This window comes from Bos indicus x Bos taurus, chromosome 19 (assembly GCF_003369695.1).
Source record: "Bos indicus x Bos taurus breed Angus x Brahman F1 hybrid chromosome 19, Bos_hybrid_MaternalHap_v2.0, whole genome shotgun sequence".
Taxonomy (NCBI): domain Eukaryota; kingdom Metazoa; phylum Chordata; class Mammalia; order Artiodactyla; family Bovidae; genus Bos; species Bos indicus x Bos taurus.
Window position 1 is genome coordinate 23,007,237 of NC_040094.1, and position 26,437 is coordinate 23,033,673.

At 45.7% G+C, this 26,437-nt stretch overlaps 1 protein-coding gene across 1 annotated transcript in view; it reads left to right on the forward strand.

Annotated features, from left to right (window-relative positions):
• The window catches only part of NXN (nucleoredoxin), a 163,900-nt gene that overhangs the window by 76,397 nt on the left and 61,066 nt on the right, over positions 1-26,437 (forward strand). The window lies entirely within an intron of this gene.

Genomic DNA, 26,437 nt, shown 5'->3' on the forward strand with positions numbered 1-26,437 from the left:
GTTTGCCTTGGAAACGAACAGAGATCATTCTGTTGTTTTTGAAATTGCATCCAAGTACTGCATTTCAGACTCTTTTGTTGACTATGATGGCTACTCCATTTCTTCTAAGGGATTCGTGCCCACAGTAGTAGGTATAATGGTCATCTGAGTTAAATTCACCCATTCCATTCCATCTTAGTTCACTGATTCCTAGAATGTCGATGTTCATTCTTACCGTCTCCTGTTTGACCACTCCCAATTTGCCTTGATTCATGGACCTAACATTCCAGGTTCCTCTGCAATATTGCTCTTTACAGCATCAGACTTTACTTCCATCACCCATCACATCCACAACTGGGTGGTGTTTTTGCTTTGGCTCCGTCTCTTTATTCTTTCTAGAGTTATTTCTCCACTGATCTCCAGTAGCATATTGGGCACCTACCAACCTGGGTAGTTCATCTTTCAGTGTCCTGAAATGCCTTAACATGTATTACCATTAATTAACATGTATTACCTACCATTAATTTCACCTCTTTTTGACCTGTTTTTTTACCGACTTATTTCGCTGCATTGGGTCTTCATTGTGGCATGTGGGTTCCAGAGTGTGCAGGCTCAGTAGTTGTGGTGCAAGAACCTAGTTGCTCTACGGCCCGTGGGGTCCCAGCTCCCTGACCAGGGATCAAACCCTCATCCTCTGTGTTGCACAGCTGACTCTTAACTACTGGACCACCACAAAAGTCCCTCTTTTTAACCTTTTTAATGCGACTATCAGGAAATTTAAAATTATATAAGTGGCTCACATTATATTGGGTTGGCCAAAAAGTCCATTCGTGTTTTTAAACATATTATAGAGCAGCAATGGCTAGAACCATTTTCTGTGGTGTTTTAATAGCATAATTTGTGTCTTATACAAATAATATGCCTTTATGTTTTATTCTCCTTCTGGCATATAATCACACCCTCCATTATTTTGGGTGGGGGTGGGTTGATCTGTTTTGAAGACTGCTTTAAGAAGCTTGTAAATTATGGAGCTTCCCTGGTGGTCCAGTGGTTAAGACTCTGCACTTCCACAGCAGGGGACACGGATTAGTGAGCTAAGAACCCCACATATTGCACGAGTCATGTGCTTCTTTCTTCAAAAGAATTATATGCTTAAAAAAGTTTTTTTATTATTTTAAAAAGAAGCATATAATTTATTTTATAATTTTAATGTAATTTATACGATTTTAATGGCACCACCTTCCAGGGAGGGCTGATTGATTGGCACTGTCCTTCTTTGGGAGCTGTCTATTAGACCCACGGTGCCTCGAGTGTGAGAGTGTGAGTTTGTGTGTGAACACACACACATGTGTATGTATGCGTTTGTGTGTGACCAGGAGAGAGGGGGAAGGAGGATGGGAAACAGATTCTCCAGGGCTCTGCCAAATTTTGTGGTCCCCACCCTTTAACATTCTGATTCTTGACTGGTGGGGAGTAAAGATTTGGATTCTACCCCTACCTCCCCCTCCCCTTAAAGAAATCCGCCCTGTGGATGAGTCTCTGTGGCTGATGGGAATACACTGAACCAGAGCAGGGAAAAGGCTGAAAATCACCACATTAGAAAGGATCACTTTATAGCTCTCAGCTTGCAGTAGAAAGGACCGTGGGGAAGGGTTTTCTTTTATGAGCATTTCCTGATTGGTTTCCTCCCGTCCTCTGGTCCCTGGTGGTGATGGGAGGTTAGGGAAGCAGAATCAGTTGTTCACCAGATGGAAGGCCGAAGTCCGGGGCTCACAGGTGTCTTTCTCCACTAACTGTCCCCGTTGGCAGCCCTCGAGGCCAGCCCTTCCCGGGCTCAGCGGGGCTTACAGCTTAACTGTTAAATCAGCAGATGTTGTGAGGCATGTACAGACAGAGTTTGGTCTAATTCAGTCTAATTATTAAAGTTCTTGGCAGGAATTCTGCGTGAATCACCTCCAAAAAAATTTATATTAAAGTTAATGCTATACCTCTGACTCTGAGCCCACAAAACTGAGAAAACAACTCCCGAGTTCTAAGTCCACAAGTGTGGCCTTAACTCCCCCTTGTCCATAGGTCTAGTGACTTTTTCCCACCAACAAAAGCATGTGAATTTTATTAAGAACCTGGAAGGGTGGGGGAGGGCTCCAAGGGGACCTCTCCAGCAGGGAGTTACTCTGATCCTTGAATTGAAGCAGATGTCAGGTCCGCAGGCCATGGGGTCAGACTGCCTGACTTCACATCCTGCCAAGCCCTCTCTGGGTAGTGTGGTTTGGGGCAGGTTCCTTAATCTCTCTGAACCTTAGTGTTCCTCCTGGCAAACGGGCATGATCAAACGCAGAGATTTGTCTGGATACTGAAAATCCATACTGGATACATGGGCTAATGCAGATCCCGCTCACAGCAGTGGTGGAGGTGAGCACCTGACGCTGTTAGCACTTGTGTGGCTGGTGGTGGTTGTCACTCACTGGGCTGCGCTGTTCTGGGTGGTGGCACACCGGGTCCCACTCCTGGGCACAGACCCCGAGAAGACCATAATTCAGAGAGGCACGTGCAGTACACCCCAGTGTTTGTTGCGGCACAGTTTACAATAGCCAGGACATGGAATGTCCTAATGTCCTAAATGCCTAAATGTCCATCAGCAGAGGAACAGATAAAGAAGATGTGGTGTGTGCATTGTGTGTGTGTGTGTGTATTTGTATATATATGTTTGTATGTATATACACACACACAATGGAATATTACTTAGCCATAAAAAGAATGAGATTGGGTCATTTGTAGAGACATGGATGGACCTAGAGTCTGTCATAAGGAGTGAAGTAAGTCAGAAAGAGAAAAATAAATATTGTATATTAATGCATGTATGTGGAATCTAGAAAAATGGTACAGATGAACCTAGTTGCAGGGTAGAACTAGAGATGCAAACATAGAGAACAGATGTGTGGACATGGCAGAAGGGAAAGGGGGGTGGGATGAATTGGGGAATTGACATATATAGCTGCCACGTATATAATAGCTAGCCAGTGGGGACCTGGAGTACAGTGCAGGGAGCGTAGCTTGGTGCTCGGTGATGACCTAGATGGGTGGGATGGGGCAGGGAAGGGAGATACGAGAGGGAGGGGACGTAGGCATACATACAGCTGATTCGCTTCTCTGGACAGTAGAAACAATACAACGTTGTAAAGCCATACCCCAATTTTAAAATGGTACGTGTAGACAGGCACCAGATATTCTGTGCTCCCCTTTCTTCCCTTCCCTCCCTCCTCACTTCTTTATAAACAGCTTTTGGGGGAAGGAAAACGAGCCCTGGGAAGCCCGTGGCATTGCCACCTAATGACAGTTGACTTTGAATAGCCTCCCTTCTCTTCTCAGCCTTGGGGCTGGGGCAGGGCCCAGTGAGGCAGCCTGCTTTTTTGTGTGTCTTTTGTCATCGCTGCTCTCCCACTGATCCGTTGGTGCCAGTCTCTGTGGAGGGATGCTAAATTTCACCACGATTTTCAGGGTTCAGAAAGACTCTCTGATGACTTCTGCTTGTTGAAGGTGATGAATATCAAATGTTGATGCTTGAAATTAAAAAAAAAATTTTTTTCCATTCCCTTTATAGTTTCTAGCATGATAGAGCTAATGTTGATTTATGCCTGGGATGCATTATAGATATTTGTTCTCTGAATGTGTGGGAGCAGTGAATAACATAAGATTGGTGAGAGGGAAGTGGATAGCAGTAAGACTTGCCCTTGGTTTCAGGTTCACTCTTGACTCATCAGCTGGGGCAAAGGCTGCAGGGGTATTTTTGGGAGATGACCATGGAGGCCTGACTGGTCTTGCTGTCCAGCTGTCAGACAGATGGAACTTTCTTAGACCAGGTGTAAATGACAAGTTGAAGGACAAATCCAGTTGAAGTCATATTTAGTTGATGTTTGTTGGGTGCCTACATTTTTGCTGGGCATTGTTCTGGTTTTAATGATGACGTGTCATTTGATCCTATGACCATGAAGGAAATCAAGACGAGGGCACGTGAAGTCACACCAAGTCAGGACAGAGCTGGGAGGTGAAACCAGGTCTCTTGTTTCCCAGGCCAGGGTTCTTACTTGGCATAAACTGCAGAAGTCAGTGACCACTTCTATGCCAGCTACTGTTATCCCACTTAACTTAGATATCACACCCCCTCCCTCCAAATTGCTGAATTTGGAGAGGCTAAAGTAGAGCTTTCCTGGTAGCTCAGCTGGTAAAGAATCCACCTGCAGTGCAGGAGATCCCAATTCGATTCCTGGGTCAAGAAGATAGGCCTGGAGAAGAGATAGGCTACCCACTCCAGTATTCTTGGGCTTTCCTGGTGGCCCAGATGGCAAAGAATCTGCCTGCAGTGAGGGAGACCTGGGTTCAATCCCTGGATTGGGAAGATCCTCAGGAGGAAGGCATGGTAACCCACTCCAGTATTCTTGCCTGGAGAATTCCCTTTGACAGAGGTGCCTGGCGGGCTACAGTCCATGAGGTCAAAAGGAGTCAGATACGACTGAGCAGCTTAGCACACACCAAGTAGATGCAAATTAGAATATAGACCTCAGGGACTTGCCGGGTGGCCCAGTGGTTAAGACTTCACTCTCCAGTTGAGGGTGGGGCGGTGGACGCGGGTATAGGTTCCATCCATGGTCAGGGAGCTCGGATCCCACATGCCTTGTGGCAAAAAAAACAAAATGTTAAAGGGAAGCAATATTGTAATGAATTCAATAAAGACTTTAAAAATGGTCCACATTTTTTAAAAAAAGAATAGAGACCTGTCTTCTCAAAGTCCATGCTCCTGCCTCAGAACCATCTTGCCTCTCAAAAGATGCTTCCAACCTAACAGATTGGGTCATTTTTAACATCTGTGCAGAGCGATCGCAAGCTTTTCAATATTACAAACCTTTCTTTCCTCAAAAAGAAAAAAGGCCGACATTCTTGGCCGTCTTTTTTGTAGACGTTAGCTTTGGAGTGATTTTTGGCCTTGTAAGTAAAGTGCTGAAGTGGAGGCCCAGTCCCAGTGGTAAGAATTTGAAAAATTAATGTCATTCATTTTTTCTGAACTGGCAGCTCCCTTTTGCCTGTAAATAAACTCACCACCTCCCCGTTCCCACCCAGGGAGGATCCCCAATGCTAGCCATGGTTTGCCAACAGCCTTTTGTCAGGAAAGAGATTTCCTCCTGACTTTTTTTTTACCTAATCTGTGACTGGCTGTTTCTACAAGAGGTGGGGAGTGGAGGTGGGGGAAGAACTTAGGTTTCAGAGCCAGACGCCTAGTCCAGTTTTCTGCCTGTGTGACCTTGGGCAAGTCTGCTGCTTCTAAGTCTGTCTGGCCATCTCTGAAATGCTTGTCTGTCCTCTTTAGCTTTTTAGCTATAGCTTTTTAAAAAAAGTATTTATTTATTTTTGATTGCACTGGTTCTTAATGTGGGGGAACAGCATTGCCCTCCAGGAAACCTGTCATGACCAGGAGAATGTTCTTCAGTGCGCTAGGCAGCCCACACCACAGACACACTATTTGGTTCCTTAAAACCCAGGTTGAGAAACCTTGAGATAGAGGAAGAATGGCCTGGGAGGCTGGGGCGGTACACAGGGGGAGGGAGTAGGGGGTCAGGCTGAGGTGGGAACAAAGATGAATCGCTAAAGGAAAGAAAGGGGCAGCTGTGGGCAGGGAGTTATTTGAGAATTGAGTATTGTTCTGAGCTTCTGGAACTTCAGGACGCACAATGTCAAGTCATCCTTAAATAATCCTGAAGCAAGGATTAATTTAACACCGAACTGCAGAGCACCCTGTATTGAAGACGTCTTTGCTAATTACCCTGGGACTGGACATTATGGAGCTAATAGCTTATGCTGCCTGTAATTTCTCTATTTTCTTTCAACAATAGCGGAACAAGCAGGATGTCAGTAAGACAGCCCAGCATTTTCCTCCTCTTACTAAATTGACGTGATTGCCTTTCTCTACCTGACTGACGGGAGAAGAACACATCCGACCCTGGAAGGTGCTTTCAAATAAGAGTGGAGTTTCTTTCTTCTTTCTGGACACATGGCCCATCCTGTTAATTGAGTGTCCCCAAAGCAGTGTTGAGGAACCCGTGGTGGCTTTGTTTCCACTTTCCCAGGATGAAGCCAGGCCTCTGTGCTGCAGCCAGGGTGCTCACCCAACTGTGGCCCTCACACCTCCGCCTCCCCTTCCCCAAGACAGAGCATTCAGGTTCTCCAGTGCGCCTGGCTCGGGCTTGCCCGGGACCTGCCAGGAGCTGAAGGTTGTTTTCTTTTTCCCACAGGAAATAATTTTCCTGGGCATGGCAGTCCTGCGCTGCCGATCCCTTGCTTTCACGAAAGCTCACGTGTGTGTGACGGTGGCAGTATTGTTGGGCGTGCTGCAGTTTCCATTCCAGATCCCATGTTTATCTGCTGCAGGGATTTTTCTCTGAGAGGCATAAAACAGTAAGGTAGAAGGAGGGACAGATTTGAAAAAAAAAAAAAAAGAATAGTCTGCGATTCTGGCAACTAAGAAATGGGCTGAGGGGTAGTCGAGTGGCCACATGCGAGTGGTTGAACCTGGGTCAGTTCAGTGGCCGGGGCTGTGCTTGGTTCTTAAGGGAGTTTTGAACTAAATGAGAAAGTCCTATTACCGGGAACAGCTTTTTCTATAAAAACAAATGCCAATTCCAGAGAAACTCCCCTGGGCTAGAGTGGATGAGATGAAACATGGTGGGGACCGGGTAGTTTAATAAATGTTTAGATTCAGTTAAAAATGAAGTCAAAATACAAATAAAGAGAAGAGCTGAAACCATTTAGGGAGCGTGGACCGTGCGCCAGGTGCTGGGTTCAGTACTAGAGACATACTTAATCTTCCTCACAGCCCTGAAAATTGTAGGAACAATTCATGAGGCCCATTTACCAAAAGGTTTAGCCTTGGAAGAAATCGACAGAATGATGTTGGGAGAAATGAGGTCTCCTTGAGCCAGGAAGTATTATTGTACGGGCTTCTGGGTGGTGGTTAATTTCGTGTTGTCCCCACGCTGAGCTTTGTCATGGCAGCGCATGACAGAGCCCTTCAGCACAAACCAGAGCACTTCTCCTGGTTTATGTGTTACCTTCTTGCACTTTTCCACTTCTTTGGGGAGCCTCTTTTCCCCCTCTTTCTTTTAAAGAAGATGAACTCTAAAGGGAACTATAAAGGGAAGGAGTGAGCAGAAAAAAGGAGAAGGGAAATCAGCCAGAAGTTAGAAGAGAGAGCTGGTCCTTATTAGTTACCTATTTTATATGTAGTAGTATGTGTATGGGCTTCCCTGGTGGCTCAGTGGTAAAAACCTGCCTGCCAAGGCAAGAGACACGGGTTCAATCCCTGATCCAGGAAGATCCCCTGGAGAAGGAACTGGTAACCCACTCTAGTATTCTTGCCTGGGAAATCCCATGGACAGAGGATCCTGGCAGGCTACAGTCCAAAGGGTAGCAAAAGCATCGGACATGACTTAGCAACTAAACGACAACAACAAAGTGTGTATATGTCAATCCCAATCTTGCAAGTTATGAAATAGATAACTAATAAGGGCCTCTGTATAGCACAGGGAACTCTACTCAATACCCTGTAATGACTTAGGTGGGAAGAGAACCTAGATCTGCATGTATGTATAACTGATTCACTTTGCTGTACACCTAGAACTAACACAGCATTGTAAACCCGCTGTACGCCAATACATTTTTTTTTTTTTAAGTGAGAGCTGGGACTCCAGGGAAAACTCTGGAGTGGCTGGCCGAGTGGGCTGCAGGGGAACCTGTGTGTGTCCTCATTTCAGGTGTGGCGCTGCCCTGCTCTGCCAGGTGGATTTAAATTTCACATGGTCACATCTCCGTTACACATCCTGTTGGGAGGGAGCATGTTAGCACAGGTCTTATAAAGCAGGGGAGAGTAGACGGGGGCCCCTCTTTCCATCATAACTCTGCCAGAGCCATGAGAGCTGCCAGCAGGAGGATCCCGGATCAGGGAGGGTCAGGTATAGTATTTCGTGTGGCCTCCCGAAAGCCTCAGGCTTGGCTCAGGCTTCTGGACTGTAGAGAGAATTCTTGACAAAGTGAACAGCAAGGAGGGTGTTCTTACCAGAGACTGAACACAGTGGAGAAGGTGTCCCCTTTGAGGCCAGGACAGGAAGGTGGAGTCTCTGTCCAGCCTCCGCCTGGATTTTCCTCAGAGACTTTCTTGCTTTCTCCTCTAACAAGATGTCATTTCAGGGAGTCTCCATAATCCATGTACACTCAGAAAGCACCTTTCCACCCTCCCTCTGGACGTGTGACCTGCTACAATGGGACTGCTGCAGTCAACTCAGCAGTGAGGGGCACTCCGTCTGCCCTCCACAGCAGGGTTCTCAACCGGACGTTTTTGCCCTTTAGGGACATATGACAATGTCTGAAGACTTTTTAAAAAATATGTATTTTCTTATTTATTTGGCTGCACTGGGTCTTAGCTGTGACACGCGGGATCTAGTTTCCTTACCAGGGATCAAACCCAGGTCCCTGCACTGCAAGTGTGGCGTCTTAGCCACTAGATCACCAGGGAAGTCCCTGTCTGGAGACTTTTTTAAAAATTAAACGTTATTTAGAGCAGTTTTAGATTTATAGAAAAATTGAGCAGAAAGTAGGAAGTCCCCATTTATACCTTTTTTTTACCCCAGGTCTTCTGTTATTCAGTTCAGTTGCTTAGTCATGTCCAACTCTTTGCGACCCCATATACTGCAGAACTCTATGCCTCCCTGTCCATCACCAACTCCTGGAGCTTGCTCAGACTCATGTCCATCGAGTCGGTGATACCTTCCAACCATCTCATCCTCTGTCGTCTCCTTCTCCTCCCGCCTTCAATCTTTCCCAATATCAGGGTCTTTTCCAGTGAGTCAGTTCTTCACGTCAGGTGGCCATAGTACTGGAGTTTCAGCTTCAGCATCAGTCCTTCCAATGAATATTCAGGACTGATCTCCTTTAGAATGGACTGGTTGGATCTCCTTGCAGTCCAAGGGACTCTCAAGAGTCTACTTCAACGCCACAGTTCAAAAGCATCAATTCTTTGGCGCTCAGCTTTCTTTATAGTCCAACTCTCACATCCATACCTGACTGCTGGAAAATCATAGCTTTGACTAGATGGACCTTTGTTGGCAAAATAATGTCTCTTCTGTGCTTTTTAATATGCTGTCTAGGTTGGTCACAGCTCTTTTTCCAAGGAGTAAGTGTCTTTTACATGGCTGCAGTCACCATCTGCAGTGATTTATTCCTGTTATTAACATCTTGCATTGAAATGGTATATTTTTAATTTGTTTTCTTTTTAATTGGAGTAAATTGCTTTACAATGTTGTGTTCATTTCTGTTGTACAACAGCATGAATCGGCTATACGTATACATATATACCTTCCCTCTTGAGCCTCCCTCATTTGTTGAACCAATGTCGTACAATGTGGTACAATTGATGAACCAACACTGATAATTTAACTAAAGTCCATTGTTTACCAAAGGTAACACTTGTAATTCTGTAGGTTTAGGTTTTGACTGATGCATAAAATGACATGTACCCCCCATTACAATAAGTACAGAATAGTTTCACTGTCCTAAAATCTCCCATGATTTCTGGAGACTTTTTTGGGGGGAAATGTGTCCTTATTGTGGCATGAGGGATCTTAGTTCCCTGACCAGGAATTGAACCCTTGCTCCCTGCGGTGGAAATGCAGAGTCCTAATCATTAGACCACCAGGGAATTTCCCCCGGAGACATTTCTGATAGTCACAACTGGGAGAGTGCTGCTGACATCCAGTGGGCAGAGGCCAGGAATGCTGCCAAATGTTCTGTAATGCACAAGACGATGCCCTAATGAAAAGCCAGTAGTGCCAAGACTGTGAAACCCCGCTGTACACACTTGTACAGGTGTTGTTGTGTGTGCGGTGGATGTGAGGGTCGTCAGGCTCCAGGGCTGCAGAGGAACCTGGCATTTTGGATGGTGGGAGGCCTGGCTGTGCATCAGCAGCGAAGAGGGAAGATGTGGAAAGTCCTGAGGAGAAAATGAACTGTAACTTGCAGGCAGCATTTCAGCTGTAATCACTCACACATATTGCTTTAACTCTCACCCTCTTAAATTCAAACCCTGAGGCCTGAGTCCAATTAAAATGCCCCAAATTATAATTATTGGGTTGTGCATGGTGGGGTTAGCTTAGGTTACTCTCAAATTAAATGCAGTCGGAGCATCCGGAACTAAAAGCCCAAGTCTTGGGTTCAGATCCCCTGTATTTAAGCAATGTCAGTGATTTCTCACTGCTTCCGTTTCCTCTTCTGAAAAGGAAAACAGTTGTCTTTCTTGTCTTGACTTAGAGTGTGTTTATGAATTGCTCTATGCCGTGTACTACACTGTGCTTCCCTCATAGACCAGTCGGTAAAGAATCTTCCTGCAATGCAGGAGACCTGGGTTCGATTCCTGGGTTGGGAAGATCCCCTGGAGAAGGAAATGGCAACCCAGTCCAGAATTCTTGCCTGGAAAATCCCATGGACAGAGGAGCCTGGTGGGCTGCAGTCCATGGGGTGGCAAGAGTTGGACACGACTTAGCGACTAAATCACTACCAGCACTGTGAGCTTCTGTGACACCACTGTTGTGTTATGGGCAGCAAGACATACTGTTAAAGAAGTAATTAATTAGAAATTTCCCAAGGAGTGGCATTTTTATACTGGAAAGGGCTTATTCGGGGCTTCCCTTCTGGCTCAGTGGTAAAGAACTCACTTGCCAGTTGAGGAGACACAAGTTTGATCCCTGGTCCAGGAAGATCCCACATGCCACAGAGCAACTAAGCCAGCGCATTGCTACTACTGAGCCCACTAGCCGTAGATAGAGCCTGTGCTCCGCAGCAAGAGAAGCCACCGCAATGAGAAGCCCCCTCTGTCCACGATTAGAGAGCAGTGCCCACGCGGCAACGAAGACCCAGCACAGCCAAAAATAACTAACTAAATAAATAATTTTTTTTTTTCCAAAGAAAAGGGCTTACATGGATGCTGAGGTTTGTGGGTGAGAGTGGTAAGCTATAAGATGACTGCTTTTCAAGACGAGATTTATAAGGGAAAAAAATACAAGGTTTATAAAAGTCAGCAATTCCTGCAAATGGAGGGCTTGTGCTCAAGAATCGGGTGGCGTGGCTTACACGGGTCCCGCAGACCTCTCATCGCTCCCTAAGTCTTGTCATGTGGCGGCAAGGCCTTTATTCCTTTGATAGGCCTGGGAGGAGAATCAAAAAACCAAGCTCACTCCCTTAGAGAAAGTAAATATGGATAAAGAGAAATTGTCCTTTTCATAAATTACCTCCTCCACCCTCATCTTCCTGAAGTCATAAAACCCCAAATGTAACCAGAAAAATGATCTTCTGGAAAAAAAAAAAAAACTTCCTTTGTGGGTGGGTCTTTGGGCTGGAGAGGGAAAAGCTTTACAGAACAAAAAGCTTCCAACCAAGGCATGTAAAACAAGTTTTATTAAAACATTAATTATCTCCCACCTGCTGGTACCTTGTGAAGTTCAGAGGAAAAGGGCTAATTGAGAACAGCATTTGATGTTCAGGAGAGTTGCTGGGCTCTTTCCTCTCCTTAAAAGGGATTTGTTCTTAATCAAGATTATTTCCTAATAAGTAGGTCCACACACTGAGTTCGCGTTTGCATTTTTTTGATAGTTTAATTAAGATCCTTCACACGTGCGGTGTCGACTTTGGTTATTTCAAATTTAATGTCTTGGCAAGCCTAGACCTTGGGTTTAAGGCATTTGTCTTTAGTGATAAGGGCTCATGAACTGGCCGTAGTCACGTCCCAAGTATCCTTGGCCTTAAACTTGAAACCCCAGGCTTCACTCATTTTGCATCCTGCAGCCCCACAGGGTCACCCGGCTGCATTTCTCATTTAACTCCACCTTCCCACCGTTGGCCTTTTGACCTGAATTGCAGAATCACTCCAGGTATTGGGGCTCAGAGCTTTTCAGTGTGTTGCAACTACAGTATCTTCAGCACCTATTAAGCACTTAGCGGTCAGGTGACTGATGGGTGGAGGAGCTGAGATTTGAACTTCTTTCCTGACCGGAATCAAGCCTTTAGCCAGAAGGCTGTCCTGCTTTCTCTTGCTATTCCCCACAAAGACTTAGAAACTAACTCCCACTTTCTGAATCTTGTTTTTATGAGTCTGGAATTTTGAGTGGATCCGTCAAAGTTTATTTATATTCCAGTGTATCAAGAAAGTCCTTTGACATCCCAGCTGTATTTTTTCATTGTGATTGATAATAACAGTTGTCTAAAGACTTTGGAGCTCTCTCTCTCTTTTTTTTTTTAAATCTCGCTGAACTTTCTCCAGCCTTGTTCTAAGACGTGCATTCTCTTTCCTTTCTCTCCCTTTTATTACAAGCTCCTTTTGCCCAGTCTGGTCTCCTTTTCTATGCCTTTGAATGGCATCTGTGCCACATCCCTGATGGGTGGTATCAGCCCAGGTTGAAGGGGAAGGAACACTTCCTGAGCACCTGCCATGCCCCAGGCACTTTCTGAACATGGATTATCGCCCCTAGTTTCCTCAGCAACCCTGTGATAGCTATAAACTGTCTTACGAACAAGGGAACTGAAGCTTGGAGAGGTTCAGTGTTTAGCTCAGGACCTCATGGCTGGTGCGGTGTTACCGAACAAGGATTCAAAACCAGGGCTCTGTGACATCAGCCTACGTTCTTTCTACTTGACTGTGCTTCTTTCCATTGCATGGGAATTGGGTTTAATGGCATTTTGCTTTTCCTTAGGGAAGAGAGGCAGAGAAGGCTTATAGAAACACATGGAAGACCTTGTTCTTCCCCACCTCCCCAGAAGCCAGAGGCCATCTCAGTAATGGAGGTTCACTTCCATCAAGGGGGTGGAAGCACTGGGTCATGTAGCTGCTTGGCTAGCACACGCGTTCTTTGTATTTTTGTTTATCTATGGCTGGTGCTGACAAAACAGATTCTTTTCTTGGCCTCATCACTCAGGAGAAGTGAGCTGTAGGATTTTAGTGAACAGAGTAGAGGACTAAAATGCCTGTGATTTGAAAAATCTCCAAATACCTGGTGCAGGAGAAGGTATCCTTGTTGACTTGGTGACAGCTTCCTGCATCCCACTTGTGAATTGCACACTGCCCTGTTGCACAGAATTCTGCACATACCCTCTCCTCCCCACCATCCATCCCTCACTGCTGTGGTCTCTTCCCTGCGAGGGTACCAGCCAGTCCACCAACCAGTATTTATTGAGCTCCTGCTAGATAAAAGTTGGTTTGTTGTGCCCAGACTGTCTGGCAAAAATGTCAGAATACATAATAGACCACGATCAAGGCATTCTTCCTTTTGATTTAGGTCAGAATTCAAAGTGCCCAGAGGAGTAAGAGCTATTATTTCTCTACCTTCTGTACGTCATGTCTTTCAGGATCACAGGAAAGGATTTTGATCCACTTTCTAGAACTGAAGCTTTCAGGATCCAGCCATTTCCCTTCAGAACCTTAAAAGTCATTGTGCCATTGAGACTTGATTTCCTGCCCTTGCGTCCCTTTTTCCTGCTGATTTACCCTGCTCCTCCCTGGAATCCCTGGCTGTTCCCTCACCACAGTGACTTCTAGTAGCCTAGCAACATTGATCTCGTGGAGCAAAGCCACCCGGGTACTGCTGGCTCTGCCAAGGAGAGATCACGTGAAGGTATCAGGTAGCCCGCAAAATATATCTCCTTGGACTAGATATTCCTTTGGCTTGGTAAGGGCAAACCTCTTTAGTCCAGCCTGGATGTGAGGGGACCTTCTGCTTGCTTTATTGATTTTTTTTTTAGCCAAAGCAATGTTAGCAGAGCCAAGAATAATGCTGGAAAGATTATGCACAGGATCATGGTCTTGCACAGTTTCCTGACAGTGGTCCAGCCTGCTGTCCACTTGGGACCCGAGAGCTTCGGTTGAGAAACCCTGTGCTGCGATCAGAACGTGATGGATCTGAACACAAGCCTTTAGCTTCTGATGGACCCTGCCTCATGGCAGCCTCTTGCTGCCTCTTATGTGGCTCCCAGCCAGGAGTTTTGAGCTGTGTTCAGAGCCTTTGTTTAGGATTTCCTAAGGGACATCAAAGGCTTCCCAAGTGAAGCAGTGGTAAAGAACCCGCCTGCCAGTGCAGGAGACACAACAGATGCAGGTTCAATCTCTGAGTCGGGAAGATCCCCTGGAGAAGGAAATGGCAACCTACTCCAGTATTCTTGCCTGGAAAATTCCATGGACAGAGGAGCCTGGTGGGCTATGGTCCATGGGGTAGCAAAGAGTTGGATACAACTGAGCGCGCGCGCACACACACAAGGGACATCAAAAGCATGTCCCCGGGTGGGCTCAGAGCCTGTCTTCAGGATGAAGCGTCTGCAAAAAGAAAAGGAAAAGACTGTTTGATTCCAGAGACTCTTCATGGCTGAGAAATGGAAGACTGGAAGCAAGTGATGCTGTGTGGAATCCTTAAACCCTTCTTAGTGTCTGCCTCCTGCTCAGACCTGCACATCTTGTGACTACAGTCACTATTAATCTAAGCCTTGCCCGATCTGTGTGGGACCTGTCATCCTGGGAAGACCCTTTCCTTGGGACTCTCTCTTGTACCCCCTCCTCCCACCCAGGAAACATGGCTTAGGACTGCTTTGTCTGAACTGTCCCTCTTACCCCTGAGATGACACTTGCCAGACTCCTCTTTCATACACACTTCAGTTATTCTTCCTTGTCTTCAGCTGTATATCTGGTGGGGAAAGCCCCACGTGTTAATAAACAGCGAGTTTTAAAACATCATTTTCATTGTGTCTAGAAATTACAAGTACAGGACAGTGGGCAATCCTGGCAAGCAGTGTGTATGACTGTTACCAAACTAGGATCAGCCAGCTCTCCACAAGGATCTGCAGTTTACCAGCTGACTTTATTGGGGTGGATTAAGCAGATGTGAGAGTGTGGCAACTATGTTTTTGATTTCTGGTCCCCTAGGATTTAGATTGGTGCTTTGGATACAGCTGCTTACGAATTTTCAGCACATGTTCTAGAAACATGTTTTACCAGGACCTCCAGAGGCGATGAGACATCATCTCAAGCTGGTTTATTGAGTCATAAGGGGCCATCCATCCCTTTTCTGGTATCTGACTGTCTGTATCCCCATCCAGGACACTGTGTTTCCTCATTATCTAGGGGACTAGAAACCAGATTAGGAACCAGAGGGATTTTTAGAAAGGCAGGTGGGTGGAGAGGTGGGGGGATATGACCACTGAATTTCTGTCCCCCAGGCTGTGCTGGGCCTGCTCCTGGTACTTGCTTCTGTCAACCCTGATTTTCTCTACTTGTTGCTGACCACACCCCACATCACCACTCACAGTGCCCCAAGTCTTTCTTTAGATGTACAGTAAGTCCCCTATATATGAGTTCAGTTCCAAGAGCACCCTCATAAGTCCAATTTGTTCTTCAATCCAACAAAATTAGCCTAGGTACCCAACTAACACAATTGGCTACAGAGTACCTGGTGTCTCAGGCAGTAAAGAATCTGCTTGTAGTACAGGAGACCCGGGTTGGATCCCAGGGTTGGAGAGATCCCCTGGAGAAGGAAATGGCAACCCGTTCCAGTCTTCTTGCCTGGAGAATCCCATGGACAGAGGAGCCTGGCAGGCTACAGTCCATGGGGTTGAAAAGAGTCAGACACGACTGAGCGACTAACACACACTGTACTGTAATAGGCTTACAGTACTGTTTACACAGATAACACATAAAAAGCAAAAGCAAAAACTATAACACTTTTAATCTTACAGTAGAGTACCTTGAGAAGTACCGACTACTTCTCTGCTTGCTTCTGGACGTCCTGGGCTTGAAATAAAGATGCTGTACCACTGTGTGATACAGTACACCATACGGTACTGTACGGTAAAGCACACAAAAGCACAACCACCCGCGCAGGGTGCATGCTCTGACAGTGTACGCCAGACGTGTGAACTAAGGGGATTAGACATGTGAACCGCGTGTTCAAACCTCTGAACGTTTGCAACTTGAAGGTTCACATGTAAGGGACTTACTGTGCTCACCCCACTCACCAGGTCCGTGGCCTTGCTGCCCTCGTTTTTGTACCTTGACCTCTGGGCTTCCGTCTCCCCTGAACTCTTTACTAAGTGAGCTTTCCCCTGAGCTTGTCTGTTCAGGAATTTCTGGTTTTCCCGGGGTTGTGCCTGCTCTGGGGACAGGATTCCTGAGCTTGTCCTCATAGGCGGTCTCCCTGGAGGGGAGGTTTAGTGTCTTCACCCAGGATGTTTATGGCCACCTTTTTTCTTTCTTTAGCCTGAGGTCAGGAAGGTGCTGTAGGAGTTTGGAGCTGTGGATGTCATCCAGGAACAAAGACTACTTTTACAACAGCCAGGCTTCTGCCCAGGGAGCTCAAGGGAGAAAAGGAGAGAGGAGGAGAGACCTCAGCTGTGAACAGGGTGTTTCCACGACTGAAAAACTAAGATTCAGTAACAGAGGGTCAGGCTCCTTTATCCAGATCAGCTCTCTTCTTCCCCACAGTCTTTCCCTTCCTGTTCTTGTTGGCCCAGTCCCTGCACGTGTTGGTATGAAGGACCAATGAGTGGGAAGCAAAGAGAAAAATAGTCCTTTTTATTTTTTAAATTTAAAAATGGGAAATTTATGTTCTGTGAATTGATATCCAAGACCCAGTGGAGGGAGGAAGAGGCGAGATCATTTCTTAGAGATCTTTCTCTCACCCACCCACCCTTCCTCAGGAGAGATGAAACCACCCACCCCCACCTTCCTTCTGGTGCTCCAGGGCCTGGCTTCTAGGGACTGTGCTGGCTTGTATCTCATGGTCACTCATGACCAAGCAGAGTCCAGTTCGCTTTCCTCACTCACTCTGGGTTCTGCAGGCTCCATGCTCCATGGGATCCCAGTTCCAACGGCCCAGCTCTGTGCTTCCTATCACCTCTCGGGAGGATGCAAGCTGATTGCCTCCTCATGTCCTCAGCGGCCAATAGAATCCACCTCGCCTTCAACAGACAGCTTCCCACAAGTATCCTCTAGGTCCTCAAGCCTCCCGGCTTCTCCTCCCAGAACGACCTGCAGCACACCCCCGTCCCTTCAGGCGATGCTCACGTGAAACATTCTCTCCTGGGTTCTCCGTTCTTAACTGCTATAAACATACTGTGATTATATCCCTCATTCTCTCGAAATTCGATACATTAAGTCCAGTTCTTCATTCTAACTTGTAGCCCCAGGATGGGTCTGAGCAGGTAGAAATGTGATGTGTGGGGTAAGCAGAGTTAGAGACCTGCTATTCAGCCCTTTGGCAGCTGCCTGGTGGCACAGAACAGACCCCACTCCGGCCGCCCTCCTGTCACTGCCCATTGAGCGACCTCAGCAAGGCCATCACAGAGTCACAGTGAGTCTTGGTTTCCCATTCTACAAAAAGAGGATCTACAGCCATATAGAAAGTGAAAGTGTTAGTCGCTCAGTCGTGTCTGACTGTTTGTGACCCCATGAACTATAGCCTGTCAGGCTCCTCTGCCCATGGAATTCTCTAGGCAAGAATACTGTAGTGAGTTGCCATTTCCTTCTCTAGGGGATCTTCCCGACCCGGGGATCAAACCTTCGTCTCCTGCCTTGCAAGTGGATTCTTTACCATCTGAGCCACCAGGGAAGCCCACATCCATATAACAGTGACTCAAAAAACATTGTCTCAAGTGTGGGATTGGCTTGTCACACTGCTATAATTAAAATGGATAACCAACAAGGATCCACTGTATAGCTCAGGGAACTCTGCTCAATGTTAGGTGGCAGCCTGGTGGGAGGGAAGCTTGGAGTACATATACATGAGGGAATGGATACATGTATATGAATGGCTGAGTCCCTGTGCTGTCCCCTGAAACTATCACAACATTGTTAACTGACCACACTCCAGTGTGAAATGAAAAGTTAGAAAAACGTTGTCTTGGGGGAGCAACAAGGTTTTCCATTTTGTCTTCTGGGGAAGCAATGTGGTAATGGGCAACAAGATAGGTTTTTGGCATCAAAACTCCTTTCTGTTCTACTTTTACTATTCCACGCCTCTGATTCCTTAAATAAAGTTACTTAACCTCTCTGAACCTCCGTTTTCTTGTCTGTAAACGTGGGGCTGATGACGATGTGGCAGCGGTTAAATTATGTGAGAGGCCAGGGCAATGCAAGGTATACAAGAGGCACCTCATACGAGGTGATTGTAAGGAGCTTGGTTGTTGGGGCACTAGAGACACTTGACAGTTGGGTGTGACAAGTGACTTAACCCTGGAAAATCTTTTGGGTACTGTTGAGTTTTGCCAGCAAGCCAGGTAACAGTATCGGTGTCTTCCCTGGATGTCCTGGATGTTCACTTTGCTCTTCAAGGTAAGTGAAGTCACTCAGTTGTGTCTGATTCTCTGCGACCCCATGGACTATATAGTTCATGGAATTCTCCAGGCCAGAATCCTGGAGTGGTTAGCCGTTCCCTTCTCCAGGGCATCTTCCCAACCCAGGGATTGAACCTAGGTCTCCCACATTGCAGGCGGATTCTTTACCCAGCTGAGCCACAAGGGAAGCCCAAGAATACTGGAGTGGGTAGCCTATCCCTTCTCCAGGGGATCTTCTTGATCCAGGAATTGAACTGGGGTCTCCTGCAATGCAGGTGGATTCTTTACAAACTGAGCTAACAGAGAAGCCCAAATGACATGCAAACCATTTCATGCCTTCACTATGCGACCTTCATTCATTCACCAGAGTTAAGCTAGTTCCTGTATTTTCCTAGTGCTTGAAAAGGTACTGGCTGAACACAATAACCACTATTTATGGTTGAGTCTGTATGGACAAAAGAAGCCCAAGCATCACCCTGCAGAGTGATGATTACTACTAAATGAGCTCATGTGTGTAACAGGCTCACACCAGTACCTGGCCTGGTCATGTGAGCTGTTTTGTAAGCATACACTCTCCATTCCAGCGTAAGAGGATGTCTAAGGTTGAGGACCAAGGAGGGCCGCTTTGGAGAGAGGCTTGTGCGAATAGGTGGTGCTTGATCTAAGTCTTAGGGAAGAATAGGGGCTCACCAGGTGCACAGGTGTGAAGTTGGGGGTGGGGAGCATTGAGTGGGAGGAGGGTGCTCCAGGCGGATGTAACTGCCGAAGCAAAGAGCTGTTTGATGCACGAAAGTGATGGACTGCCTTCACTTATCTAGCTGAGGAATTTGGTTTTTATCCTCAGGGTGTCTGGGGATGATAAAAGATGTTTTCTTTTTTTTTTTTTCTTTTCTTTTTTAAATAATTTTTTTTAATTAGAGTATAGTTGCTTTGTAACGTGTTGTTTCTGCTGTACAACAGTGACTCAGCTATTTGTATGTGTAAATCCCCTCCCTCTTGAGCCTCCCTCCTCCCCCCAGCCCCATTCCACCCCTCTGGGTCATCACAGGGCACTGAGCTGGGCTCCCTGTGCTCACAGCAGCCTCCCACTGGCTGTCTGTTTTACACATGGCAGTTGTATATACGTCAATGCTACTCTCTCAAATTCGACCCGCCCTCAATAAAAGGATGTTAAGTAGAGTTTTGTTTTTGGATGAGGACAGATTGGGGGACCAGCCTGGAAATGGTTGAGAGGCAGATGTAGTAACCTGGATCCAAACTTCCACTAAGGCAGTGGGGATGGAGGGCAGGCAGGGGATGGGGTCGTGGGGGTGGGGTGGATTCAGGAGGGGAAGTGACTGAGTAGACAGGAGGAAGAGGGAAGCGTGGGGCTGGACTCCCGGTCTTCTGGCGTGGGAAACCAGGTGGAGGCTTCTTGTGCCATTTACCGAGACCAGGAACAATAGCAGAGAAAGACAGGGACGGGAGGTGTTCCCTGGTGGGAAAGGGAACACGCCCAGCTGGAAGGTGCCATGTGTTTACTCTGCAATTCTCAGTTACTTACCCCTGTGTGCTCAGTTGCACAGTCGTGTCCGACTCTTTGCGACCCTATGGACTGTAGCCCACCAGGCTCCTCTGTCCATGGGATATTCCAGGCAAGATACTGGAGTGGGTTGCCATCTCCTCCTCCAGAGGATCTTCCCGTCCCAGGGAGTGAACCCACGTCTCCTGTGTCTCCTGCATTGTTGGATGGATTCTTTACCACTGAGCCACCTGGGAAACCCCACTTACACCCAGACCGAGGAACAAATGTTTGGTTTTTCTTTTTGGCATAAGTTTGTGTGTGTGTGTGTGTATAACTTAATACAATAAAACACACAGATCGTAAGCATTCAGTTCAATGTGTTTGGACAACTGTTATGTAAATCTTATTCAAAACAAGGTGTAGAACATCTCCGATTTTTGTAGAAAGTGCCCTGGCACTCCTCTCCCCATCCCTTACCCCATCGCTTTTGGTCTCCTGCCACTATACTTTAGTTTTCCCTGTTCTAAAATGTCATGTAAATGGGATCATACCTAGGTCCATAAGGATAGTCCCTGTGGTTGCGTCTATCAGAGTGTGCTCTTTGTTATCCCTGAGAATATTCCACTGAATGAGCACTCAGGTCACAGCTTCTCCGTTCTTCTGCGGATAGAGCTGTGAATTATTTCCAGTTTGGGGTTGGGGGGGACTGCTATAAATATTTTTGTAGAATTCTCTTTATGGCTAGGTTTTCCATTTTCCGTGGGTGAATAACATGAGTAGTATGGTAGGGTTGTAGAGTAAATGTATATTTATGTTGATAACAGTTCTTCAGGGTAGTTGTACCATCTTATCCCCCCACCAGCAGTGTTTTCGCTTTGTTCCAGCTCCTTACCAGCATTTGGTGTTGCCAGTCTTTACTTTTTGCTGTTCTTCTATGTGTGAAGTGGGTTTAATTTGCTTTTCCCTGATGACTAATGATGTGGTAAACCTTTCCATATGCTTATTTGGCCATCTGCCTATCTGTTTTTTGAAGTGTCTAGTCAAATCCATTGCCCATTTTTTATCAGGGTGTTGTTCATCTTTTTATTGTTGATTTGTAAAAGTTCTTTATGTAGTCCGGGTAGGAATTCTTTGTCAAATACACATTTGCATACGTTTTTGGTTTAATTTTTTTTTTTTGGCTGCACCAGTCAGTATGTGGGATCTTAGTTCCGTGACCAAGGATAGAACCCTCACCCTTGGCATCGGAAGTACAGAGTCTTAACCACTGAAACACCAGCAAAGTCCCTGTTTTTGGATTTAATATCACTTGGTTCTACCCATTTAGAGGCACTAAACACTAGAGGCATTTTCGGATTCTTGTCAGGAAGTTTTAAGATGTCATATGCTTTAGTTATTATAATCACTGATTTTTGTTGTTGGAAATAACAATAGAATGTAGATTTTGCCTTCTGTTCTAGCTTTGCCATTCAGTGACTCTAGCTCCATAAAAGTCACTTAACCTCTCTGAACCTCACTTTTCTCATATATGAACATAGCAATGGTGATGATGCCCATCTCTCAGGGCTGTTTTGGAGATTAAATGCAATTATGTGTATGAGGGGCACTGTTCCTAACTCTTGCAGGTGGGGATTTGAGCTGAGCTGTGCCTACGCAGGCACAGGTGGAAGGGGGGTTCAGGATGGGTTTTAATATAATAAAATTTTATATGCAAAAAAAAAAAAAGGATTGTAAATTCCAAACTTCAAATCTCACAGTGGAGAAAATATTGTAATTGAACTCTCCTGTGTCCAGCCTCAATGGTTCACAGCCCAGTACTATTTCATTCATAGCCACCTACACTAACATTTCCTCCCTGGCTTACTTTGAAGCAAGTCCCAGATGATATATCATTTCCATCATGACTGTTTTGGTGTGTATTTCTAAAAGATAAGGACTCCTTCAAAACATACATGCACACAACCAAAATGTCATTATTACTTAAAAATTAATGACTCTGTAGTAATACTGTGTTATTTTTTATGGTTTATTTGAATGACTTGTCTAAATTTTGATCATCACAACAAGCTAGCTCCCTTTTATCCTTACTGGCTCTTCTTTTTTTTTTTTATCAAAAATTTTTTAAAAAATTGAAGTATGGTTGATTTACAGTATTGTGCCAATCTGTGTGATATACTCAGATATACACATACGTACATTCCTTATTTCTTTTCTTTTCCATTATGGTGTATCCCAGGAGACTGGATATAGTTCCGTGTGCTATACAGTAGGACCTTGTTTATCCATTCTAAATGTAATAGTTTGCGTCTACAAGCCGCAAACTCCCAGTCCGTCCCTCGTCCCCACTCCACCCCCGCCACACCACGCTTCCCCTTGGCAACCACAACTGTGTTGTTCTCTATGTCTGTGAGGCTGTTTCTGTTTTTGTAGATAAGTTCATTTGTGCTTACTGGCGCTTCTTGAACTTGTATATAGGCTCTTTGGGGTCATATATTCTGCAGTTCACCTGTCTGATTCCCCTTCACTTTTGAAAAATATTTAACTGTGAAAATTTATGTATATATGTAGTATTTGGCTGAGCTGGGTCTTATTAACAGTTGCAGCATGTGATATCTTTAGTTGCAAACTCTTGGTTGTGGCATGTGGGATCCAGCTCCTTGACCAGGGATTGACTCTAACCTGGGCCGCCTGCCTTGAGAGCATGGAGTCGTAGCCACTGGACCACCAAGGAAGTGCCTCTTCACTTTGTTTTTCTTAGAACCTTTATATCCAGTATAACATACATCCAGAAAGGTACAAAAGACATAAATGCACAAGTTGATGCATTATTATAAAGTGAACTCCCAGGTTCAGTTCAGTTCAATAGTTCACTCGTGTCCAATTCTTTGCATCCCCATGGACTGCAGCACGCCAGGCCTCCCTGTCCATCACCACCTCCTGGAGTTTACTTAAACTCAGGTCCATTGAGTCGGTGATGCCATCCAACCATCTCATCCTCTGTTGTCCCCTTCTCCCCCCGCCTCCAATCTTTCCCAGCATCAGGGTCTTTTCAAATGAGTCAGCTCTTCACATCAGATGGCCAAAGTATTGGAGTTTCAGCTTCAGCATCAGTCCTTCCAATGAATATTCAGGATTGATTTCCTTTAGGATGGACTGGTTGGATCTCCTTGCAGGTAACTGCATCTAAATCAAGAAATAGACCCTTGTCAGACTCTCAGAGCCTCCCGTGTACCCCTCTCCTTGCACAAACCCCTCCTCGCCTTCACCCTGACTGTTATGGAGGTCACTTTCTTGCCTCCCTCAAGAGTTTTCAACCTAAGTGTGCTTCCCTAAGCACTGTGGTTTAAGTTTTGCCTGTTTGGGAGCTTTATATGAGTAGAATTATTTATTAATCTAAGAATAAAGTCACATTTGTCACCCTTTTCATTTAGAATGAGTGTTTTTGTGTCAGAAGAACTCTTTCAGCACACTGAGATTTTCATTCCTGTTTTGTCTTTCACCTTCTGTTATTTTGGACAAGCTTCATTGTCCTGCCTTTCACGTTTAGGCTCTTTTTCACTTTTTGGACCTATTTTCAACCTCACTTTTCACAAGAAGTCATTCCACAACCATTCAGACTCTAGCTGATTGTCCTTTGTTCTCACACCTCACTCCAATACCTGACACTTTCTGAGTGTGAGCAGAGGCAGAGTTTATGCCTCCTGGCAGAGAAGGAGCAGAAAGGGAGGGAGAACTTTTGACATGTTTGAACCAATGGACCCTGGTCTGAGCACTGGCTCCATAACCCTGGTTATGGGACCTAATGGAGAAGGGACTCATGTCAGATAGCCATATCCTATTTTCATATTTTAAAAAAATCGTTTGACCATACCACATGGCATGTGGGATCTTAGCTCTCCGACCAGGGATCAAACCCATGTCTCCTGCATTAGCAGCACGGAATCTTAACCACTGGATTTCCAGGGAAGTCCCTAGCCTTATCCTATTTTCAGACCATATGCCCTGATTAGTTTCCAGTTAGAAATACCTGTTTTTCATAGTCAGCTTACTCTTTTGGCAGAAAGGATGCTTGGTTCCTGGAGAAGGCAATGGCACCCCACTCCAGTACTGTTGCCTGGAAAATCCCATGGATGGAGGAGCCTGGTAGGCTGCAGTCCATGGGGTCGCTAAGAGTCAGACATGACTGAGTGACTTCACTTTCACTTTCCACTTTTCATGCATTGGAGAAGGAAATGGCAACCCATTCCAGTGTTCTTGCCTGGAGAATCCCATGGACGGATAAGCCTGGTGGGCTGCAGTCCATGGGGTCGCACAGAGTCGGACACGACTGAAGCAACTTGGCAGTAGCATGCTTGGTTCCTGAATTTGTATAAGGAATTTGACCAGTAGACCCCCAGCTCTGCTCCCTTGGGGAAGGGGGTTCACCTTCTCTTTTCCTTGCCTTTCCCTTTCCCTAGCCCCCTCCCCTCCCGCCACAACCCTCCCATTATTGGGTCTTTATGTGTGCAGCTCACAGTCACTTGGAGGGCTCCGTGGCTTTTCTGTGGCCTCCTTATTTTGAGTCTGATTGTTTGGTTTTAATCAGAAAAATAAACACTTATTTTGAATTTTCTCCCTGACCTATCTGAGCCAGGTTCAAAAGATCTTTTTTTTTTTTTTTTTAACTCTACCACATGTGAATTACAGGAAATGATCTCCTGTTGGGGAAATGGGTCATTTCCAAGATTTTTCTCTCCAGGAAAATTGTAACTTATTAGTTTACTAAGAACTGCTCAAACAGGCAACAAAGAAGCACTTATTAAGATATTTTCTCCTTTTATGTGTTCCTAATCACAATCTAATTATAAACCTCAGTCCTGGTGGTTAATCCAAAGTTATTTAATTAAATTCTTTAACTTTACATATGAGGAAATTAAAAAAAAAAAACAACACCCTATACTACATACACAAAAGAGAGAGAGAATGGTTTTCTCAAGGGTTTGGGTTGCCTTCAGAGACCAGGATTAGGAATTTTACCCTGAACAATAAGACCATCCCATTCCCCCCGTAATGATTTTTTAAAAATCACCATGAACTCATTTTTTAAAACATTTCTTGAATGAAACCTCATCCTTGAGTTTGGTGCATCAAAAGATTTGCTTGGAATAATAGTGGAATTTCTCTCCTTAACCAAACAGAATATGGCTCAGAGATTCTACTTGAAAGATGAATTGGTCTTAATGTCATTTTGTTCGTCATTCTCTTCTTGGACCTAAACAGTGCTTCACCACAGTGGGTATTGTGGTTGAATTCCATACCTGTGAGAGAAGCTTCTAGAGACCTTTGGCTTAAAATGCACATACTTAGCCAAGTTCTTTCTTCTGAATCATGCTTTTTGCTGACCCTCTTGCTGGAGGCCAAAAAGAGGCAGTTACAGGAAGCACCTCACTAGGAGCTCAGAATGTAGCCACCCAAGTGCGGAAGGGTGACACCCACGCGTCGCTCAGCCTGTGGTGTCCTCAGCTGGTTGCTGGCGAGGCCTCTGGTGGTCTTACTCCGCTGCCTTCACCTGTCTGTCTTCCACTTTGTTTTCTCCTCCTCTCTCTACCCACCCATCCTTTCTTTCGTGCGTTCATTCAACAAATAGTTGAGCTTTCAACTGGTTCTACTGGCTTTTTTATTTTTTAATAATTTTATTTGTGTGTTGTTTATTTTGGGCTGTGCTGGGTCTTCGTTGCTACGCAGGCTTTCCCCTGGTTGTGGGGAGCAGAGGCTACTCTTTGTTGCGGTGCGCAGGCTTCCCATTGCGGTGGCTTTTCTTGTTGAGGAGCACGGGCTCTAGGGCACATGGGCTTCAGTAGTTGGGGCACGTGGCCCACTAGGGTGGTTCCCAGGCTCTAGAGCACAGGTTCGATAGTGGTGGCGCACAGGCTTAGTTGCTCTGCAGCATGTGGGATCTTCCTAGATCAGGAATTGAACCGGTATCTCCTTCATTGACAGGCAAATTCTTTATCACTGTGCTACCAGGGAAGCCCTCTACCTGCTTTTTAAGGCTCTGGTTAGCTCTGATAACAGGGTTATACTGACCATTTACCCAAGCTACAGACCTTGGCATTTCTCAGCTCACTCCTCCCATTCTCAGAATCTTAACTAGATCCCAGCGCCATTGTTTCAAGTAATCTCTTAACTAGTCCACGACCTCCATTCTCATACACTCTGCACAAGTCCCAGGATGACCTTTCTACAATATCAGTTGTCCATATCACTGCCCTGCATACAAACCTTTATTGTTGATGTTTTAAGTCCAGAACTCCTTGGCATGGATGCCAAGGCCTCCTACCACTGAGCCCACCTTAACGCCACCCTCTATCATGCAAATCTGCTCCAGAGAGCCTCAAACCACCTCTGTGCATTTGTGTGTGCTGATTCCTCCACTGGGAATGGCCTTCTCACCTGCTCTGTTTAGTGAAGTTGTGCTCAAAGTAAGCTGTATACATTCATTGTCCCTGCATCTGTCACCAACTCTAAGAAACCTTCCCTCCACTGTGTTTATCACTTGGCTCTACAGAT